The sequence below is a fragment of the Rhinoraja longicauda genome, chromosome 7, assembly GCF_053455715.1.
Source record: "Rhinoraja longicauda isolate Sanriku21f chromosome 7, sRhiLon1.1, whole genome shotgun sequence".
In the NCBI taxonomy this organism is placed as follows: Eukaryota; Metazoa; Chordata; class Chondrichthyes; order Rajiformes; family Arhynchobatidae; genus Rhinoraja; species Rhinoraja longicauda.
In genome coordinates, this window is record NC_135959.1 from 55561000 (window position 1) to 55584811 (window position 23812).

General features: G+C 41.7%; 1 protein-coding gene across 16 annotated transcripts in view; it reads right to left on the reverse strand.

The window, feature by feature from the left end:
• tenm4 (teneurin transmembrane protein 4) overlaps positions 1 to 23812 on the reverse strand; it is a 1451267-nt gene that overhangs the window by 783097 nt on the left and 644358 nt on the right. The gene's annotated exons all lie outside the window — the stretch shown is intronic.

The window sequence follows — 23812 nt, forward strand, 5'->3', positions numbered from 1 at the left end:
AGCGGGAAAAACAATCAGTAATATTTAATCAGGAACAGTGGAACTAGTTAGAGAACTAGGATGGGGAGGATGGAGAGAGACAGAAAGCAAGGTTTACTTGAAGTTAGAGAAGTAAATATTCATTCCGCTGGGTTGTTAGCTGCCCATGCAAAATATGAGATGCTATTCCTCCAATTTGCACTGTGACAATGGAGGAGGCCCAGGACAGAAAAGTCAGAGTGGGAATGGGAGGGGGAGTGATTAACAACTGGGGGAATCAGGTAAGCCTAGACGGACTGAGTGGAGGTGTTCAGTGAAACAATCGCCGAGCCTGCGCTTGGTCCCGCCGATATACAGTACAGGAGCCCACACCTGGAACAGCGGATACAGTAGATGAGGTTGGAGGGGATGCAAGTGAACCTCTGCCTCACCTGAAAGGCCTGTTGAGGTCCTTGGACCGAGTTCAGGGGGGGAGGTATGGGGACAGGTGTTGCATCTCCTGCGGTTGCTTCCCCCCAGTCACAACAGGGACCGAGTCCCCCGAGTCCTCACCTTCCACTCCATCAGCCATCGCATAGAGCACATAATCCTGTGGCATTGTCACCACCTCCAATGGGATCCCACCATTAACTACATCTTCCCATCTCCACCCCTTTTCACTGAGACTGTTCCCTCCTCAACTCCTTGGTTAACTCATCCCTTCTCACCCAAATCACCCCCTTGCTGGGTACTTTCCCCTGCAATCTGAAGTCAGGACATGTTAATTATTTTCTGTTACATTGGGGGTGGTAGGATAATTTAAAACAAATATTCCACACAGATTAGAAAAAGCATCCAAAAACAACAGTGGCTAAATGCCACTAACTGCAAGGTGGCAGCACAGTAGAGCTGCTTCCTTACAGCGCCAGAGATCCAGGTTTGATCTTGACTACGGATGCCATCTGTATGGAGTTTGTACATTCTCCCCGTAACCTGCGTGGGTTTTCTCTGGGATCTTCAGCTTCCTCCCACATTCCAAAGACGCACTGATTTGTAGGTTACTTGGCATGGTATAATTGTAAATTGTCCCCAGTGTTTGTACAAGATAGTGTTAGTGTGTGGGTGTCGCTGATCGGCGCGGACTCGGTGGGCCAAAGTGCCCGTTTCCATGCTGTATCACTAAACTAGTTCCCACCAAAAACTCAAAAAACAACATGGTCGTTTATCTCAATAATCAATCCACATTTACACTCTTTGCTGGGAGGATGCTGATCCCAATTGCCTGCTCAGGTTGCCTGGCAAACCTGGTTCCCTGGCTGTGAACCCAGATCTAAATAAAAGCGGAGACTCATGTTATCAGACCCAAGAAAAGTTGTAAAGACATTCAGGCTTTCTAAAGAAAGGTTCAAGTGCAATCCCAGAGGAACAGTTTTGTTTAATTTAAGAGAACCAACCTATTTGTGTAGTGAAGTGTAACAGTCGCATTATTTTGTCCAGTTAAGTAAATACAAATGATAGCAATTTACTTGTGAAGCTGATCTACACTGCTGGTTTTGTGTGCTTACTTGCTGTGAAATAAGGCAGTTTACTGATTAGGCACACATTCAGAACGATGAGTAATATCCAGTTCACATCCCCAGTTGTGTTCATTACCTCACTTGGCTCATTGTTACACTTCAGTAAAAATTAAGGACTAAACTACAGCACTGCACCCGAGAGATTAACAAAGGGAGGATACGATAATATTTTATGGCCCTTTACATTTCATGGACTGAAATGTGTTGATCGGTAGTATGTTTTCAGCCACGCGCACCACAGTGTGTCTCGATATGTGACCCATGCGCACTCGAACATTGCGGTTCAAGGTTGCTGTTTGAATGGAACATTTCTGTACCAAATATCTGCAGGATGCGTAACATGTACTTATGCGAGGTGCACAAGGTAAAATAATTTGAATTCTCTGACACTCATTTCCAATTAATTGAGCCCCGAAAGGGAACAGTGACCTACTCAAGAAATGCTTTGGGACAGCACAGTGGCACAGCTAGTAGAGTCACTGACAGACAGGAGCAGCAGTGTTCAATCCAGACCTGCAATGCTGCCTGGGTGGAGTTTGCACCTGCTCCCTGTGACCCCTATGAGCTTCCTCCAGGTGCTCTGGTTTCCTCCCACATCCAAAAGACGTGCAAGTTTGTAGGTTAATTAGACAATGCTCCCAGCATGTAGGTGTGTGGTAGAATTTATAGGAGGAGCTAAAGGGATTTGAAATTTTGGAGATGCATGTGGTTGCACTGGGTGTGGTTGGGACAGGACAGGTTTTGGAAGGAATCAGCTACAATTATAGAATAGCTCCTTCCAATTTATATCCTGAGTTTACTGGGTATTGCGGAGGGAGGAATCTGTCCTCTCGTGACCATAATCCAGCCTCTATCCCACCTTTGATTAGCATAAATTAAGATTAAATCTGGAATTAACTGGCTTCTGTATTACTTGATTGAGGGCATAGAAAATACAACATAATTTTGAAGTCACGAAAAACCATGAGAGGAATTGATTGGGTTGATGCACAGTCTCTTTCCCAGAGTAGGGGAAATCGAGAACAAGAGGATATAGGGTTAAAGTGAAGGGGGAAAGATTAAATAGGGATCTGAGGGGTAAATGTTTCACACAAAGGTTGTGGGTGTACGGAACGAGCTGCCAGAGAAGGTAGTGGAGGCAGGTACTATTGCAATACTTAAAAAACATTTAGACAGGTACATGGCTAGTACAGGTATAGAGGGATATATGTGCCAAATGCAAGCAGGTGGGAGTAGTGTAGATGGGACATGTTGTTTGTTCACTGTGAGACTATATGGTAACAATTGTAACAAATGAGATAAATTTAACATCAGGATAAAAGAATGTACATTCAATGAAAAAGAAAGTGGGAAATAGTTTTAACAATTAATTGGAAATAAGTGTCGCAGAATTCAACACATTTTACTTTGGCACCCAGTAAAATACATGCAACTAATTCTGCAGCTCTTTGGTACAGAATGGTTTAATTGAGTCTGCCACATCCATCCCCACTCTGGTCACTGGTGAATCAGTTTCATACATTTTTACTCAAATCATTGAAACAATAGATTTATTAAACGTATCGTGCTCGATAAACATGTTTGTCAACTATGTAGTCATTGCATGAGCGTATGCATGATAACCGTCAAGACACACACAAGCATTGCAGTGCAATTAGCAAAAGGCAGAGCATCAAATCACACAAAAATAATTAGACGATAGACAATAGGTGCAGGAGGAGGCCATTCGGCCCTTCGAGCCAGCACCGCCATTCAATGTGATCATGGCTGATCATTCTCAATCAGTACCCCGTTCCTGCCTTCTCCCCATACCCCCTGACTCCGCTATCCTTAAGAGCTCTATCTAGCTCTCTCTTGAATGCATTCAGAGAATTGGCCTCCACTGCCTTCTGAGGCAGAGAATTCCACAGATTCACAACTCTCTGACTGAAAAAGTTCTTCCTCATCTCAGTTCTAAGTGGCCTACTCCTTATTCTTAAACTGTGCCCCCTTGTTCTGGACTCCCCCAACATTGGGAACATGTTTCCTGCCTCTAACGTGTCCAACCCCTTAATAATTTTATACGTTTCAATAAGATCTCCTCTCATCCTTCTAAATTCCAGTGTATACAAGCCTAGTCGCTCCAGTCTTTCAACATACGACAGTCCCGCCATTCCGGGAATTAACCTAGTAAACCTACGCTGCACACCCTCAATCGCAAGAATATCCTTCCTCAAATAATTATCCCTCCAAACACATCAATTTTCAAAATGTAAAGAGGTTCACTTAGTTGACACTGGAATCTGTTATGTTTAAGATCTTTTATTTTATTCAGCGGCATTTCAACAATGACAAAGCATTTTCTGCAAAATAGTGTTTCTTTTCCATACTGTTTCTGCAACTAAAATAAAAGGAATATTTTGCATAAGTGATTCTGCTCTTAAGGTCAAGCTCTGTAATTTTAATGCCATGACACAAGGAACTAATTGATTTCACAGCATCCATTGCAATGCAATGCCCTTTTGAGCAAGGTTGTGATCTGATTGAATAATTACAATAATATGGATTCCTGAAACTAAACCTGTGAGTGAACGGCTTGGGGAAGGGAATGTGTCCACACCTTTGAGGCATCGTCATTTTCCAACACATTTTCACTATTGCCTTTCACAGGAATGATTAGGTCAACCTATGATGATCGTTTGCCAGCACTGGGCCTGTACTCGTTGGAGTTTAGAAGAATGAAGGGGACCTCATTGAAACTTACAGAGTAGTGAAAGGCTTGGATAGAGTGGACGTGGAGAGGATGTTTCCACTAGTGGGAGAGTCTAGGACTTCAGGTCATAGCCTCAGAATTAAAGGACTTTCTTTGAGGAAGGAGATGAGGGGAAATTTATTTAGTCAGAAACTGGTGAATCTGTGAAATTCTTTGCTACAGAAGGCTGTGGAGGCTGTCAGTGAATATTTTTAAGGCAGAGATAGTTTCTTGATTATTTCAGGTGTCAGAGGTTATGGGAAGAAGGCAGGAGAATGGGGTTCGGAGGGAGAGATGGATCAGTCATGATTGAATGGCAGTGTAGATGATGGGCCGAATGGTCTAATTCTACTCAAATCACTTTGACCTCATGACATCACTTGGCTTTTGTTTATCTTCATGGTGCCCCTTTCAGGAATCAATTTGTGGGCATGGCTGAAGACTGAAGAAGGGTCTCGACCCGAAACGTCACCCATTCCTTCTCTCCCGAGATGCTGCCTGACCTGCTGAGTTACTCCAGCATTTTGTGAATAAATCGAGTTACTCCAGCACTTTCTTTTGCTCGATTCCAGCATCTGCAGTTCCTTGTAAAAAAACTAATTGGATAAAAGTCCTATTAAATCATAGCCATACGGATCATGCATAAAAAAACAAAGTGCACACAAATGTAATTCCGGCTTAGGGTATTAGTTGAAATAGGAAATATTGGTCCATTAGATGCAAAGACACTACAATGAAGCTTGGTCCAATGCTTACCCTGCATGTATAGATTTATACATTAAGTCAAATTTACCATAGAGCAACTAAGCACGTCTTCTTTTTCAAAAGAGAATGAAATGAACAATGACACCTTTGTTGCCTCAGCTGATGCGATCTGAGTAAATATGGATTAAGAAATCAGCCCAAGACATTTTAATTCTGCATAACAAAGTTTTATCTCTGAAACATGAGGCTATCTGAAAGCTAATTATATAGTGATTTACAGTGGAAATTAAAATTACTTTAATTAACAATTTGTTGAATATTAAACAAGACATACATGGAAAGTTGCACCATCTGCTCCTCTATTTCATTACAAGTTCCGTGTGAGAGTCAAGCAAGTCTGAATCATACTCCCTGTGGGGGTAAAAATTACATGCTTCAATTATCTAACTTTATCTCTATAAAAAGCATTCATTTCTAACACCAAAGGTGAACATGGTTTCAGCTCAAAAATGTTTGCTAGGTAAACACAGGAATGAGTGTACTTCCATCCCATTCGGTTTAGGCCATTGAGAAATTATAAAGGCCAGTTCATGATGCAAATCTATGCCCAAGTGAAATTTAAGAGCAGTCTGGTACAGTATTTACATTAAACTACTGTATCAAATTATTCCGAGGCCATTTGGCACAACTACATTTTGATTCAAGATCCAAGTTGACCTTCTGCCACCATTCCCATCATCAGCATTGCTTATCTAGGTTTACGCTATATGTGGAGAATAACTAATTGTAAAATGAGGGCATGATTGCTTTGGAGAGGGTGCAGAGGAGATTGCATTTCACTGGGGAAGGAAAGTTTTAGTTATCATGTAACAGGATAGACACAAAATGCTGGAGTAACTCAGCGGGTCAGCCAGCATCCCTGGAGCGAAGGAATATGTGACGTTTCAGGTCGTGATCCTTCTTCCGACTGAGAATTAGGGGAGAGGGAAACTAGAAGTATGAAAAGGTACAGAGCAAATCAGACCTGGCACCGATGACTCAGAAAAAGTGGAGCCCACAACGATAGGTTGGGTTTGATTTCCATGGAATGGAAAAGGCCAAGCAGAGGTCTAATGGAGGAAAGATGAGGCATAAACTGTGGAATAGATGGTAGAAACATTTCCTCTTAAGTGCTCTCTAAAACTGGAGAGCAGAGGTTTGGGAAAAGGATTAAATAGTTTAGATTAAGATTAAGATTATTTCCACCCCACAGAATGATTAGAATCTGTATTGCATTGCCTGAGACGGTGGAAGAGGGTACCCCTACAAAATTGGAATCAAACATTTAAATTGCCAAGGCTGGGAAGGCCACAAGCAAGTGGTAGCTAATGGGATTAGTGCAGATGAGTACAGCATGGAGATGGTAGACCGAAAGGCCCGTTTCGGTGCTGTACGAGTCTGTAATTCAAATCAATTTGATCTTACCATCTTTATTATTTAGCTATATTTTTCTGGAGATTTATAATAGGGAATTATAATTCATTTGAAATGTTTAGCACACAACCCAAATGACAACAGATGCATGTGAGAATGCAAAGGTCAAGTATCAGCATGTCTAAGAGATCTGTCAACCCGATAAGAGCAGACGAGCTTCCAGGCTGATGTTGTTATGGCCAGAGGATAATCAGCCTTCAAATTCAGATCAGAGTTTTCCATCAGCAAAAAAAACAAGATATCTGTTCCTCCAGATGATCTTGTCAAACATCAAAATTGGATGCTCTGGTAAAAGCCTGCTGCCTTGATTTTGCGTTTGCAAAAGATTCTGAAGGTCAGACCGCAAATGTAAACTGAGCATTACAAAGATCACTATTTGAATTGATCAGAGAACATTCCCAAACCCAATGCTCCATAACATTTGGGTACATTCAAAGTATTCAAATTTCAATGAATTAAAGCTGGTAAGTCAGCAAAGAAAACACTCCACATTAACTTTGAATATTACCTTTTAAAAGATAGTCCCGGAAAGCTACACAGCCAAGGTTAGAGGTGTTCAACATCTGGTTGAAATATAGTCCACAAACCAGGCAAAAATCTACCAGCAATTATTAATCACAAAAATATCAGGCAAGACCAGTAAATCTTTGCTTTGTTGGTTGTAATCAATGATGACTTCCTTGTGCCTTTTTAAATATTTTATGCATTTATTTTTACTGTCAAAGCTTGAACACCATTGGTTTTATGCTGCAGAACCAACTGTCAAAAACACAATAGGTTACCAACAGAGTCATAGAGTGGAAACAGGCCCTTCGGCCCAACTTGCCAACACCGGACAACATGTCCCATCTACACTACCTGCCAGTGTTTGATCCATATCCCTCTAAACCTGCCCTCTCCATTTGTCTGTCAAAATGTTTCTTAAACGTTGCGATAGTGCCTGCCTTAACTACCACCTCCGGCAGATCGATCCATGCAACCACCACCATTTGTTTGAAAAGGTTACCCATCAGGTTCTTATTAAATCTTTCCCCCCTCACTTTAACCTATGTCCAATGGTTCCATGTTCATAAGTTGTCAATTCCCCAACTCTGGGCAAGACGCACTGTACATCTACCCGATCTATTCCTCTCATGATTTTATACACCTCCTGCCGGAGCCATTTCGCGTTTATTAGTTATTTTAGTATATTATTACATTACTTTGTATCCTGCTGTATTTTTGGACACTACGAGGTTAATGCCATGCTTACTTTTGAACCAGAGAGCCTCCAGCTTCAACGTTGGTGGGCAGTTCAAGCCAAGAAGTGGCTGATAGTTCAGCGTAAAGAGGTAGCTGATGTGAATCAGCTAAAGAGTCTACTGATAAGAGATCAGTAAGAAATTTGAGCTGGAGATAAGATCGGGTAGTTTGTATTAGTTACGTAGGTTACGGTAGGATAATAGATTTTTACCAAGCTAATCAATAACAAGCCGATGGCAAGAGATATGCCAAAATGTTACATTGCAACTTCAAATAAACGACTGATTTAAACATCGTGGAGATTTCTTTTGTTGTGTTACATGCGTCAAGAAAATATCATTCCAACTAATCTACGTTAAAACGGTAGCTTGGAGCTAGAGAAGATAGATGAGAAGCTGGCCGTAATACCTCCATAAGATCACCCCTCATCCTCCTGCGCTCCAAAGAATAGATCCTAGCCTGCTCAACATCTCTCTCCAGCTCAGGCCTTCGGTATCATGGTGAATCTTCTGTGCACCCTCTCCAGCCTAACCCTATGACATGGTGCCTAGAACTGAACATAATACTCTAAATGTGGCCTTACTGATGTCTTATATAATTGCAACATGACCTCCCAACTTCTATACTCAATACTATACAAAATGGTACACAGCATCGTGATTGATTGCATCATGGCCTGTTCTCGAACGCCAAGGAGATAACAGAGAATGGTGGACTCTACCCAATCCATCGCAGGAACTGACCTCTCCACCTTCGACTGGATCTATAGGAGGCGCTGCCTCAAAAAAGGCAGCCATTATCATCAAAGACCCACATCACACTGGTCACACCGTTATTCCACTCCTGCCATCGGGAAGCAGTTACAGCAATCTGAAAACCGCAACCATTATTTTCAAAAATTGTTTCTTCCCAACAACCATCAGCCTCTTGAGTGCCACACAGCACTAACCACAATGAGGAAATGACTTGGACCATCTTTGTTTGCACTAAGGACCAGGGTTTTGTTTTGCACTAGTATCATGGTTATAATTTTCCTAGAATTTTTGTTTATTAAATATTATCTGTGTGCATTCTGTTTCCTGGCCTGTTATGCTGCTGCAAGTATGAATTTCATTGTTCCATTGTTGATGCATATGACAATAAAACATTCTTCATTCTTATATCCCAGAGCCCCTGTGCAGGTTAGGATGCTGAAGTAGTTTTCTCATTACATGTTCCAGTGCAAGAGTCAACTGAGCAATCCATGAGGAACTGCAGTGATTGTTCGACTTGTGGGCAATAGGATTTAAGGCAGCTAGTTTGGACTACACTGCACCCGATAAAAGTTTAGAAACTCATTTCCATTCAATAAATCTGTAAATAGAAAATAAATAATTCATGGATGCAACAGCTTACGGGGCTAATACACCTGAAACTAAACTAATGATCTGAAAGCAAGAGTTTAATTCCCACCATGACAGCCGAGAAATTAAATATCAGTTTAGACTTTAAACTTTAGATTATGCAGCATGGAAACAGGCCCTTCGGCCCACAGAGTTCGTGCTGACCAGCGATCACCCGCACACTAGCACTATCCTACACACTAGGGACAATTTACAGCTACAGAAGCCAATTAACCTACAAACCTGGGCATCTTTGGTGTGAGGGAGGAAACCAGAGCACCCAGAGAAATTCCATGTGCTCACAGGGAGAACGTATAAACTCCATCCAGACAGCACCTGTAGTCAAGATCGAATCCGGGTCTCTGGCGCTGTAAGGTAGCTACTGTTGCAACACCGACACCCAAAATTGATTGTTTAATGTCACAAAATTAATGTATTGTTCTAAAAATAACTTATCTGGTTCCATAATTTTCTTTAGGGGAGAAGTTCTGTAATCCTTCCCAGGACAACCAAGTGTGTTCCCAGGTCTACTCCAAACTCCATGATTTCAATACCCAAGCTAGTGAGTTGCCACCACCACCTTCATGCAGATGGAGAATGGCCATGATCAGATCTTGTAAATAATGAGACACCTGGACTGGTTCTTTGGTTGTTCACGACAATGGGGAAAAGTGTATTACATTCCAGAATACATAAAATCTGAGCAGACTGTCGAAGAAGTACTGAAGGTACTGTCGTGTTTGATGGTAGACAAATCACGAGGGCCTGATCAGATATATCCGAGGACATTGCGGGAAACTAGAAATTGTGGGAGCCCTGGTTGAAATTTACAAGTTGTCCTTAAATACAGGAGAGGTGCCGGAAGACTGGAGGGTGGCAAATGTTGTGCCTTTTTTCAAGGGCTGCAGGGAAAATGCTGGGAACTATAGGCTGGTGAGCGTAACATCTGTAGTTGGTAAGTTACTCGAATGTATTCTGAGGGATAGGTTACACAGGCATTTGGATGGGCAAGGGCTGATTAGGGATAGTCAGCATGATTTTGTACATGGAAGGTCGTGTCTCACAAATCCGATTGTTTATTTGAAGACGTGACCAAAAAGGTTGATGAGGGCAGAGCTGTAGATGTTGTGTACATGGACTTCAGTAAGGCATTCAACAAGGTTCCACCTGGTAGGCTGCTCTGGAAGGTTAGATTGCATGGGATCCAAGGAGAGTCAGCTGAATGGATAGCAAATTGGCTCCATGGAAGGAAGCAGAGGGTGATGGTGGAAGGTTGCTTCTCGGACTGGAGGCCTGTGACCAGTGGTGTGTCTCAGGGTTCAGTGTTGGGCCCGTTGCTGTTTGTCATCTACATCAATGATTTGGATGAGAACATACATGGCAAGATTAGCAAGTTTGCTGATGATACAAAAGCGAGTGGTTTTGCAGTGAAGATAGTTGTGAAAGATTGCAGCAGGATCTGGATCGATTGGCCAGGTGGGCAGAGGAATGGTTGATGGAATTTAATACAGAAAAGTGTGAGGTATTGCATTTTTGGACGTCAAACAAGGGCAGGACCTACACAGTAAATGGTAGGCCTCTGGGTGGTGTTGTAGTGCAGAGGGATCTAGGAGTACAGGTACATGGTTCCTTGAAGGTCAAGTCACAGGTAGATAAGGTCAAAAAGGCTTTTGGCACTTTGGCCATCATCAGTCAGAGTACTGAGTATAGAAGTTGGGAGGCCATGTTGCAGTTGTATAAGACGTTGGTGAGACCGCATTTAGAATATAGTGTTCAGTTCTGGGCACCATGTTATAGGAAAGATATTGTCAAGCTTGAAAGTGTTCAGAAAAGATTTACAAGGATGTTGCCAGGACTAGAGGGTGTGAGCTAAAGGGAGATGTTGATTCGGCTGGGTCTCTATTCCATGGAGCACAGGAGGATGAGGGGAGATCTTATAGAGGTATACACAATCATGAGAAGAATAGATTGGGTAGATGTGCGGAATTTTTTGCCCAGAGTAGGGGAATCGAGGATCCGAGGACATAGGTTCAAGGTGAAGGGGAAAAGATTTAATAGGAATCCGAGGGGTAACCTTTTCACATAAAGGGTGGTGGGTGTATGGAACACGCTGCCAGAGGAGGTAGTTAAAGCTGGGACTATCCCATAATTTAAGAAACAGTTAGACAGGTACATGGATAGGACAGGTTTGGAGGGAAATGGAGCAAGTCCAGGCAAGTGGGACTAGTGCACCTGGGACATTGTTTGCAGTGTGGGTGAGTGGGGCCGAAGCCCATGTTTCCACACTGTATCACTCTGACTTTATGACTTAAATTCTAAAATGGTTTCCCAAATTGAAAATGTTCACACAGTGAAGGACGCAACTTGATTGTGCACACGGTTTGATCAATAAATCTCGATTGATCATTTAAATACAAATGTATTCTTCTTCATAGAATAAGAGCAGAAGATAGCAATGTAGCATGTTTACTGGTCACCACAGCAAGTTAGCTTTGTGGCCAATTTGGAGCACTTAAGACCATTTGGGATAACCTTATCCGTTAGTAAAGGTTAGTTTTATTCCTCAGGTCAAGTTTAGTTATTTGAAAATAGTTTTCGTTCTGAAAGAAAAATATTTGCCATCCAGTGCTCTGTGCACCAAATTGCTAAAAATATATAGTGCCACAGAGAAGGCTTAACGTAGATATGTTTTTTTCTGTGCTTGCTTATTTCAGTTCAGAAGTACCTTCATGCTTCAAATAAAAACTTGATGTTAAGTACCACAAAAAGTTAATCTAAATTAATTTAATGATTAGTATATTGAAATAATGTTAACATTCTATGCAGGACAATACCAATTTAAATGTAAAGTACAATGAGAAATTGACTAGTATTAATTATTCATTCCTTAATTAAAACTGAGCCACAAGAGGTACAGTTACTACATCTTCAGTCATGAGCTATTAGGACACAACTGTAGATATGTTCCATGAGACAATTTACAGAAATCAAAGTTAAATATATTCGGGGGATTTTGAACATAAGTACCATTCTTAAGTATCTTCAAAGACATCCATGAGTAAATAAAAAGTTTGAAATTGAATACGAAATGATGTTTTAATTATAACCATCATAATTGTGGAATAAATGTTTTTCCAGACACGTTAAGTACTTGCAAGTGGCTTTTAATTGTCCAGTGAATCACTGTGTTGTTGCCAACACACACCGATTCATTTCACTGAAAATTTATCGCAGGTTTGAAGGAAAGGGTTGAGACAACTCGCATCCCTCCTCCTCCTCAAAACCAAGGAAGCTTACGTACGTTTTCCTTCCAACAATAAGGTCATATGCTTTTGTAAACTCCGAGCAATGATATATTAAGATCTGCTGTCTCGTGTCATCTACCTCTCCAGTAATGAGGGCAGCTGACCCCCACTTTCTCACATGGAGAACTCTTGCTCTTTTGCAAGTCCACACCTTTCACGTGGGATTTCTTGTAATACTAAAGAAATTGAGGAGGAGCTATTATTATTGCAGACAGAAAATGGTAATGGATTTTCCTTTAGAAAACATGATCAGAAGTCTACATGGAATAAAATTGCTCAACTGAATCGACAGAAAATTAACATTAAATAAAATATCTTGACAATTTCTGGAAATTCTAACAGGCATTTAGCATTAGCCTAACATTCAAAACGATTGCTTCAACATGGCAGTTAGCACTGAACTGTGTGCTTCATTCCTTCTCTCCCGAGATGCTGCCTGACCTGCTGAGTTACTCCAGCATTTTGTGAATAAATACCTTCGATTTGTACCAGCATCTGCAGTTATTTTCTTATACTGTGTGCTTCATTGCTCAGTTTCAGTTTATTTTGGAGAAACAGCATGGAAATACAGGGGCAATACAGCGAGGTACACCGGGTCCGCGCCAACTGTCAATCACCCCATACTCTGGCACTATCCTACACACTAGTGACAATTTTATACCAAAGCCAATTAACCTACAAACCTGTGTGTCTTTAGAGCAAGGGGCCCATGTGGTCACTGGTAGAATGTTCAAACTCCATACAGTCAATACCCATAGTCAGGATCAAACCCAGGTCTCTGGAGCTGGAAGGCAGCAACTCTACCACTGTGCCCCCATGCCGCCCTTGCTGATCTCTGGATTAAATACAAATTTATCCAATTCCACAATTAATTTAATTAAAAAAAAAATTAAACTTCAGTTGCTGAAAATCTGAAAGAAAAACAATAAACACTGGTGACACTCAACAGGTCAGGCTGCAGCTTGGAAGGAGAAAATGTTATAGTTGACATTTCAACTCCGAGACTCTTCTTCAGAACTAAAACCGTTCTGTCGACGTATGTTAGATTTGAACGGCAACTCTGTTTCCCTTTCCATAGACTCTCCGTAGTGCTTCCGGTGTTTTCTAAACTAATTGCCTTTTCTGAAGTGGAGGTTGCTGGAAGAAGCTGGGTGGCTCCTCTCAACAATAGAGGCCGAGGCTGAAGCACGACCTGGGGTGCATAAATCCTCACCACGGGGAGATTAGAGCCAGGACCAGAACAAGCTCAGCCCATCAAATGGGTCACTACATTTGACTAGCAGTCTGTCCAAAGTTGTCAATATTGCTTGATGATTGTCTATTCAGCCACGTTCCAAAACAGTGGGCGGCGCAGTGGTAGAGTTCCTGCCTTACAGCGCGAGAGACCTGTGTTCAATCCTGATTACAAGCACTTTTGGCAAGGAATTTTTATGTTCTCCGTGTGCTTCGGTTTCCTCCCGCACTCCAAACACGTACAGGTTTGTAGGTTAATTGGTTTCTGTAATTATAAATTGTCCCTAGTGTAGGGGAGTGGTAGTGCAAGGGGTGATCACTGGTCGGCACAGATTCGGTGGGCAGAAGGGCATGTTTCCGCACGTATCTTTAAAGTCTAAACATTGATCATTTAATAAAGGTTGGAAACTAAAACACTATTACGTAATAACATTCAAATAAACATACAATTAAAATGACAAACACAAAACTTAACTGTTTGCCGCCATTCTCTTTAATTTGAATACAAGGGGTAGCACAGTGGCAAAGAGATAAAGCTGCTGCCTCACAGTGCCAAAGACCCGGGTTCAACCCTGACTATGGGTGCTATCTGTATGGAATTTGCATGCTCCCCATGGGTTTTTTCCAGGTGCTCCGGTTTACATTCCAAAGATGCTGGTAAGGCCACATTTCGAATATTGCGAGCAATTTTGGGCACCATTTCGAGGAATAATATGCTGGCTCTGGAGAGGGTCCAGAGGAGATTTACAAGAATGATCTCAGGAATGAGTAGGTAAAGCTATGATGAATGTTTGTCGGCACTGGGCCTGTACCTGCTGGAGTTTAGAAGAATGAAGGGGGACCTCATTGAAACATACAGAATAGTGTAAGGCTTGGATAGAGTGGATGTGGAGAGGACGTTTCCACTAGTGGGAGAGTCTAGGACTAGAGGTCATAGCTTCAAAATTAAAGGATGATTTTAGGAAGGAGATGAGAACTTTCGTCAGAGGGTGGTGAATCTGTGGAATTCTCTGTCACAGATGGCTGTAGAGGCCGACAGTGGATATTTTTTAAGGCAGAGATAGATTCTTGATTAGTACAAGTGCCAGAGGTTATGGGGAGAAGGCAGGAGAAAGAGGTTAGGAGCGAAAGATAGATCAGCCATGATTGAATGGCAGAGTAGACTTGATGGGCCGAGTGGCCTAATTCTATTCCTATCACTTATGACGTCCAGGTTTGTATGTTAATTGGCTTCTGTAAATTATATCTAATGCATAGCATAGAACTAGTATACAGCTGCTAATTGGTCAGCATGGACTAGGTAGGCCGATTTTCCCATTTCCGCACTGTATCTCTAAACTTAACTAAGAACTCAGTGTTACAAGTCTAAGCCAGCACAGATGCGAGTGAATTTCACAGAACTGCTGTTATGTTACACTCTGCTACTGGTCTCTGTGAGGTGTGCAGTGGCGATTGCAATTATAGGAACACCCGTGAACTGCTGTCAGGAGGATTGGGACTCCCATGTAGTGGAAGCATCTGTGGAAATCCTGAACCTGCTGGTATTTCTCTGCAAAATCGGCACCATGCCAAGAAGCTTTCATCAAAACTGCTGTGCTCCTGCTCCCAATGTCCCATTTTAAATTTACCGCTTCTAAACTCCTTTCCCATGACTGATTTCTGAGCTATCGCCATCCCACTTTCATCACAAAATTAACCGATTTCAGACCAGCTCTGCAACATAAGCATCGTCCAATGCACACAAATGTAAACGGCACAGTGGTGCAGCTGTAGAGTTGTTGCCTTGCAGCGCCAGAGACCCAGGTTCAATCCTGACTCCGGGTGTTGTCTATATGACGTTTGTACATTCTCCCCGTGACCGCTTGTGTTTTCCCTGGGTTTTCTCCTACACTCCAAAGACACAGATTTGCAGGTTGATAGGCTTGGGTAAAATTTGTAAATTGTCCCTCATGTGCAGGAGTGTACATGGTGATCACTGGTCGGCGCGGACTGTGGCCTGAAGTGTTTGTTTCCACGCTGTATCTCAAAAGTCTAAAGTAAAGTCAAAACGTAAATCAATTCACGACAATGTTATCGAATTGACAGTCTGTTGACATTTGAGAACAACCATACATTTGTGAGTAATGTTTTGCATTTCTACTGCATCCGTTCACCAAGCTGCTGCCCATTTGGACTCACTATAAAACATGACCAATAGAATACAGATGCAGGAAAACAGCAATAATGTGCTCTATTTATAATTGCATCAGTGTGCTGGGTCCAGGAAAGATCTTCAGAAATATACACATCCAGGAATTAAGTTTTTGACTCTCTCCAACATCATCGTAACAATCCATAATTATTGAAAAAAACGGAACTCTTTCCTGATCACACCTCCAACTGCCACAATTAGGTGTACTACATTCTACAATGGAAGAATTTTGACATCTGTGTCATGATTGCAAACATACACATTATGGGACCAAAAGATAACACGAGAAGAATACTCCAGAGAATTACTCGCACTAATTCCTTTGTGTAATGCATCATTTATTTCTGCAGATCATTTCCAATAACTGTGATTTGAGTTGGATTTACTCATCAGTTATTCCCAAATTTATTTACAGGTGGATGTTGTGAAGATTACCCAGCAAATTGAATTGGCTCAATAGATTTGTATGATCTACACAAAGACCATCCGGAAATGTGAATGCCACCGAGAAGACACTAAGTTCAATGACTTTGGATCAACAGTAAATTACTCCCACAGAACCAATGGTTCTCATGCACCATACACCTAGTTCTGATCAGAAATTGAATTATATTGGAATGAAAATGTATAGTAACTCTAAAAAAAATTCAAAAACAAGTGGAAATATGGTAAAAATGAAAATAGAATGCAGTTTCACAACTCAGAACAATGCTTTCTTTAAATTTACTATGAAAGTTCTCAAAGGCAGGGTACCGTATTTGTCCAAGTACTGATGACCACAACACAAAGTGCTGGAGGAATTCGGCGGGTCTGGCAGCTTTGTGGGGGAATGAACAGGCAACGTTTTCAGTCAGGACCTTTCTTCAGTCAACGGAGCTGCTGAGTTCCTCCAGCTTGCGTTTTTCTCTAGTTCCAGCAACTGCAGTTCCTCATGTCGCTATTGATGACCGTAGATGGCTCCAGACCTTATATTTCTCTTTGCACAATAATCTATCCTAATGCTTGCCCAATGTCCACACATCATTCATAGTGTTAATGGCATCATCAACCCATATCACTGCACATCACCATTTGTAACATTTTGCCAATTTACACAATTTTTCAAATTTGTTATGCTTGTGTATGGTCAAAGTACCTTTTCCCACACCGACCATTTTTTAGGATACCCGTTCACAGTAGTTCTATGTTAGCTGACTTTCTCATTCACTCCCTACACATGAGTGACAACTTACTGAGGCCAATTAACCTACAAAGTTGCATATCCTTTGGATGTGGGAAGATCCAAAGCACTCGGAGGAATCCCATGCAGTCATAGGGAGAAAATGCAAACTCCACACAGACAGCACCCAAGTTCAGGATTGAACCCAGGTTTCTGGGGCTGTGAGGCCTTAGCTTTACCAGCTGCGCTGCTGTATATTGAGGAGGAGATAGAACACCCTTATTGCCTTCATTTGGTTGAAGTGTCATTTACTCATTTCAGTAACTGCTGGGGCCCAATATTCTGCATGGTGCAACAAAACTTAGAGGTGTAGGAAAGTAACTGCAGATGCTAGTACAAATCGAAGGTATCACAAAATGCTGGAGTAACTCAGCAGGTCAGGCAGCATCTCAGGAGAGAAGGAATGGGTGACTTTTCGGGTTGAGACCCTTCTTCACACTGACGTCAGGGGAGGGGGCGGGACAAAGAAAGGATGTAGTTGGAGAAAGAAAGACAGTGGGAGAACTGGGAAGAGGAGGGGAAAGAGAGGGACAGAGGAGCTATCAAAAGTTAGAGAAATCAATGTTCATACCGCTGGGGTGTAAGCTGCCCAAGCGAAATATGAGATGCTGTTCCTCCAATTTGCGGTGGGCCGCTCTACGACAATGGAAGAGGCACATGACAGAAAGGTCAGACTGGGAGTGGGAGGGCGAGTTGACGTGCTGAGCCACCGGGAGATCAGGTTGGTTAAGGCGGACTGAGCAAAGGTGTTGAGCGAAACGATCGCCGAGCCTACTTTTGGTCTCACCGATGTAGAGAAGTTGACATATGGAACAGTGAATACAATAGATGAGGTTGGAGGAGGTGCAGGTGAACCTCTGCCTCAGTCTGGAAAGACTGTTTAGGACCTTGGATGGAGGCGAGGGGGGAGGTAAAGGGATAGGTGTTGCATCTCCTGCGGTTGCAGGGGAAAGTACCTGGGGAGGAGGTGGTTTGGGTGGGAAGGGACGAGTGGACCAGAAAATTACGGAGGGAACGGTCTCTGCGGAAAGCAGAAAGCAGAGGAGATGGGAAGATGTGGCCAGTAGAATTAGAGGTGCTCTGTTCCAGAATATTTTGGGGCAGAAAAATACAATTCTAACCAAATCTATCCATGGAACAGAACTAAAGCTCAATTCAATTATGTTCAACACTGTTCAGTGTCCAACATAAAAATCTAACTTTGAGCATGATTAAGTTGAACATATCTGCCAACTCATAAAGACAAATAGGAAATCAGATATAGCACTGGTCATGGAATCGTCAAATTTGATCAAAATGCATAGGACTTGCCACTTCTGCATGTTACTTGTTTAATTATGGTACATTTTTTACATATACTCCATTAAAAAATGCTTAAAATCTGACAGAACCTGAAAACATTTTTTTTTCTTTAAAAAAGGCGAGCAGATATGGAGACTCCAAGCCAAAAATGGCATCCCAACACAATGAAACATTACTTTGGCAAGAATGCGGTGGCACAGTGGAAAAACGATAGAGTTGCTGTCTCACAGAGGCAGGGATTTGGATTTGATCCCGACTATGTTTGCTGCCTGTACAGAGTTTGTGCATTCTCCCCGTATTTTCTCCAGTTTTCTCTCACACTTCAAGGATGCACAGGTTTGTAGGTTAATTGGTTTTGATAAAAATTATAAATTGTTCCTAGTGTGCAGGATAGGTGTATGGAGTGATAACAGGTCGGCGCGGGTTTGGTGGGCTAAAGAGCCCGTTTCCGCACTGTATATTTAAAGAATGGACAAAAGCCTGTTGAAGGCAGAGGAAACCACTTTCTTTGGCACTGAGAAGCTAATGCTTCAATTTTGCAAGAGGATCAAGGCAGGCAGAGCTACCATTAATACAGAGTAAATCAATTGTGTCGTCAGTCAGCCTCACAGACATAACTGAGTGTGGAAATAGGGAACCTGCCATCCAATTTGCACTGTTCATTCGCTAGATTCACCATTCCGACAAGTCGCTGAGAGATTTAGCAGTGAAAGATATTAAAGGTCTACCATACTGACCCATTAGGTAAGGCATGTACAGTTTTAGCTTGTCTATTCAAGTCCAAGAGAATTTTTAAATAGCACAAGTAGTTTGAAACATTGCCCAACATCATATCCATCACTGTAAAGTTTATTCATTAACACCGTAGAGAGATCTTCAAATTATTATTATTGGAGATTTTTAAAATAAATATCATAGAGTCAAGCAGTATGGACACTGACCCTTCAGCCCAATTTGCCCATGCCGACCAAGATGCCCCATCTACACTGTCTCACCTGCCCATGTTAGGCCCATGTCCCTCTAAACATTCCTATCCATGTCCCTGACCAAATGTCTTTTAAATGTTGCTATCGTACCCGTCTCAACTACTTCCATTGGCAGCTCATTCGGTGTACTCACCACCCTTGGTCTGAAAAATTTCCCCGCTGGCTTCTAGTAAATCTTATCCCTCCTTAAACCCATATCCTCTAATTCTTCATACCCCTACTCCCCTCATGATCTTATACACACCTCTGTAAGTTCAGCCCTCATCTTCCCGAGCTCCAAGGTTAGTGAAGGCACAAGAAGACACAACATGGAGAAAATGGACAGAGGGTGCTTCAGGTTGAGACTGATTGTCGGGGGTTGATTGTGTAAATAGTGTTCATGAACATGGTCTAAGTGGGCCAAGTGACCTGTTGCCAAGCTGCATTTCTCTGACTTCACCTCTCTTCTAGCTTTCTCTCCCCACTCCCTCCACCACCCCATAATGCCACAATCAGTCTGAAGAAGGGTCACCTATCCACTTTCTCCAGGGATGCTGCCTGACCTGCTGAGTTATTCCAGGACATTCGGTCTTCTTTTATTGAAGTACAGGTGTGACATTGGAATACACTGTTGCCCACCACAGCATTTGATAAGAATGGAGTTAGTTCATGGTCTTTGTTCTATAATTGACTGGTTTTATGATAGGAAGTGGTGAGTCAGGCTAATAACGTGTCAATGGAAAGAGGCACTTTTTAACCGAATAACCCAGAAAACAATCTCTTTAGTGTAAAACAGCAAAAAAAGTGAACTCTCTCATGAATCACCATGGAATACAGAGGAGAGTGGATGTCATCCAGTCTACATCTCAAATGGAAGAGAAGATAATTGCCCAGGATTTACTGCAGCAAAGGAATAGCAGGATAGTTAGTTGAACATTTTCTTTCAATCCATGGCTTGGGAATTTTTGCTTTGCGATTGCTGGGAATAGGAGAAAATCATGGCAACAACATGGAGCATGGGCCATCCCAGAACGATGAGGACTTCTTCCTTCACCAACAATACGCAAGGGAAAAGGAAAGGAGGGAAATCTATATTATAATAATTATATTGGTGAAATAGCAGAACTTGTACAGAAAGCAACATAAAGAAAAGAGATTTAATTAAGAGAGGAGAAAGGGCAAAAAGAAAAATCGGAAATGTGTAACTATCGAAAATCTCCAAGAGCTGGGTTGAGAGGGAAAGATAGACCAGCCATGATTGAATGGCAAAGGAGACTCGATGGGCTGAATGGCCTAATTCTGCTTCTCTGAATTTTGAGAACTTGAGAAATAAATTCTCCGCGGAAATGATACATCATATAGCAATAGGAATGAAAATTCTCCTTATTTTAAAAGTGCGGGTAAATATCAAGCCGTGATAATTAACTGGAAGCTCTCAGAGATGTATTGGTGTGCCCAATATCACACGTCATGCTCAAAGGCAAATGGGCATGCTGTGTGCCCACAATATACAAAGTGTAGGCACATATCATGTAGATATACCTTTCCCTTCACAAGCTGATTATTTGCTTAATTTGCTCGTGAATAGAAACATCGAAAATAGGAGCAGGAGTAGGCCATTTGGCCCTTCGACCCAGCACCGCCATTCAATATGATCATGGCTGATCATCCAAAATCAGTAGCCTGGTCCTGCTTTCTCCCCATATCCCTTGATTCCATTAGCCACAAGAGCTATATCTAATTCTTTCTTAAATATATCCAGTGAATTTGCCTCCACTGCCTTCTGTAGCAGAGAATTCCACAGATTTGCAACTCTGTGCGTAAAAGTATTTCCTGATCTCAGTCCTAAATGACCTACCCCTTACTCTTAAACTGTGACCCCTGGTTCTGGATTCCAACATCAGGAACATTTTTCCTGCATCTACCCTGACCAATCCCTTAAGAATTTTATGTTTCTATAAGATCCCCTCTCATCCTTCTAAACTCCAGTGAATACAAGGCCAGCCAACCCATTCTTTCATTCTTAACAAAAGTATGCTACACTAAATTTGGCAATAGTTTGACACAAGAACTTAACTAATATATTTTGTAATGAAGATTATACTACTATCACAACGTTAAATAAACATTTAGACAAATACATGGATAGGATAGGTTTAGAGGGATATGGGCCAAATGTAGGCAGTTGGGACTATTGTAGGTGGGGCATTGTAGTTAGTGGGCAATTTGGGCTGAAGGACCTGTTTCCATACTGTATGACTCTATATGAATGTGTTTCAGGAAGAAGAATTTAAATGTGGTTGGTGAAAGTGGAAGATAACAAAATAGAAAGAAAAACAGATTTAAAAACATAACCACAAGGATCTAAACAAAGGAAAGAGGATTTGCATTGATATAATATCTTTAATACCCAATTCTGGACATCCCAAACACCCAAAATGTCACCTATCTGTTGTAATATATAAGACAAGGGGGATGTTGTGATATTGCTAGGACTACTTTGTTGGTCACAAGGACTACTTTGTATGCCTGTGTATATAAGTGATTGGTGTGATTAGGCGGCCACTCTGGTTCCAGGCAGCCTTGGAATAAACAGCCTGGAGTTAAGCTCTACCATGATAACATCTTAAACATGTGTACTCGTGGTCCTTCCAGAGTCACAACAAAGGTACAACAGGTACCGGACCACGAAGTACAACATGGTGGAGCTTAACTCCAGGCTGTTTATTCCAAGGCCGCCTGGATCCAGAGTGGCCGCCTAATCACACCAATCACTTATATACACAGGCATACAAAGTAGTCCTTGTGACCAACAAAGTAGTCCTAGCAATATCACAACACTATCCATGTTTTGCAGAGATGTTGCCTGACCTGCTGAGTTACTCCAGAGCTTTATGTTCTACACAAGATTCCAGCATCTTCAGTTCCTGGTCTTGCAATTTCTGCAGACATCCCAAAGTACTTTGCAATCAAAGTACTTAAGAAGTATAGCTGATGTTACAATGTAGAAAACATGGCAGCCAATTTTCACACAATAAGTTTCACAAGCAAGTTTTTTTTAGAAAAGGGGGGAGAACTCAAGCAATGTGTCAAAATTCTTCACAGTAATGTTAAGAAACATATTTATCTGAAAGACTTTGCTTTACTCGAGCACCTGAAAGCCAATACCTCAATTTGTGCAGCTCTCCTCTGTACTGGATTGTCACTTGACTGTCAGCCTACATGTTTGTGTCGATATCGCTGCACTAATAACATGGTCATTTTGCAGCAGATGATAGATTTGGCATATATGAAGGACACATATTATTAGTAACATATTGTAATTCAAATAATAAATTTGCCCTTATTGGTTCAGAACACTGCAGTACTCCTAGCAAAACCTGCCTGTTCCTTGCACTAACTGCGGAAGAGCTTCTTCACAGGCTGTGTATGGATTATTTCAAAACAGTGACAGCCTCAGCCATCTGTAAGCAAAGGAGCTACATCTCATCGCATGACCTTTTCTGCAAAAGCTGCTACTTCGGCAAATCTTGTCAAGCCCCCGACAAGGCATTCCATTCGGTGCTCCGGAGGATGCCTTAAATCAATCAAGTAACTGTAAGTAATGCTTGCCATTGATTTCATTTGGTTAGACTGCTTCTCCCATTTCCTTATTTGTCATTAAATAAACAGGAAATTACACTGAAAGCTTTGTTCCGCATCACATTACAGGCTTCATCTCAATTTTTGTAGCCCAAAAAGACCTTATCACTAACCACTGTGACTGCTTTGATCAATCCAAAAATAAAAGCCTCATCAAAATCAGATTTAATTTATTCCCTGGCATCCAGCATGTACTCGAGTCTCATCATTTACTAATGCAAATTGTTGGATAATCATTATTAAATATAGTTGACTTGAAACTTTGCATTAACTACTGGATTTTCTGCAAACAGCAGAAGACTTTTAACAAGAATTCCATGCCGGCACTTACCTGACGGAAGAGGTTTGCAGATGAAGAAGATTTAATCCAGGCTCCTGCAAGGACATTTAAAATTGCAAAGAGCGATGTTATACCGTCGGCCTAATATCATTTGATTCTCAACAGTAACATAATCATACACAACTCTTTGGTTCAGGCGGTATCTCTGGAGGGCATGGGTAGATGACATTTCGGGTCAGGACTGTTCCCCCAGTCTGAAGAAGGGGCCCGACCCAAAATGAGAGATGCTGCCTGACCCGCTGCATTACTCCAGCACTTTGTGTTTTGCTCAAGATTCCAACATCTGCAGTTCCTTGTTTCTCCACGCACAACTCTTTCATGGTCTTTGAATTTCCAAAGCACTTCAAGGCATAGTTAAAGAATAAATCATTTAAAACAATGCAATGTTAATTTTTTTAATTCCAAAAGTTAGAAAACATTAAATCGCAATCCTTTATTTTGTACAACAGTAACATTTATCTAATCCATAATTTGCACAAAGGGAGAACCAACTAATTACATGGCAGTTAGCACAGAGAAACATCACAACATTTCAGGATATAAAAAA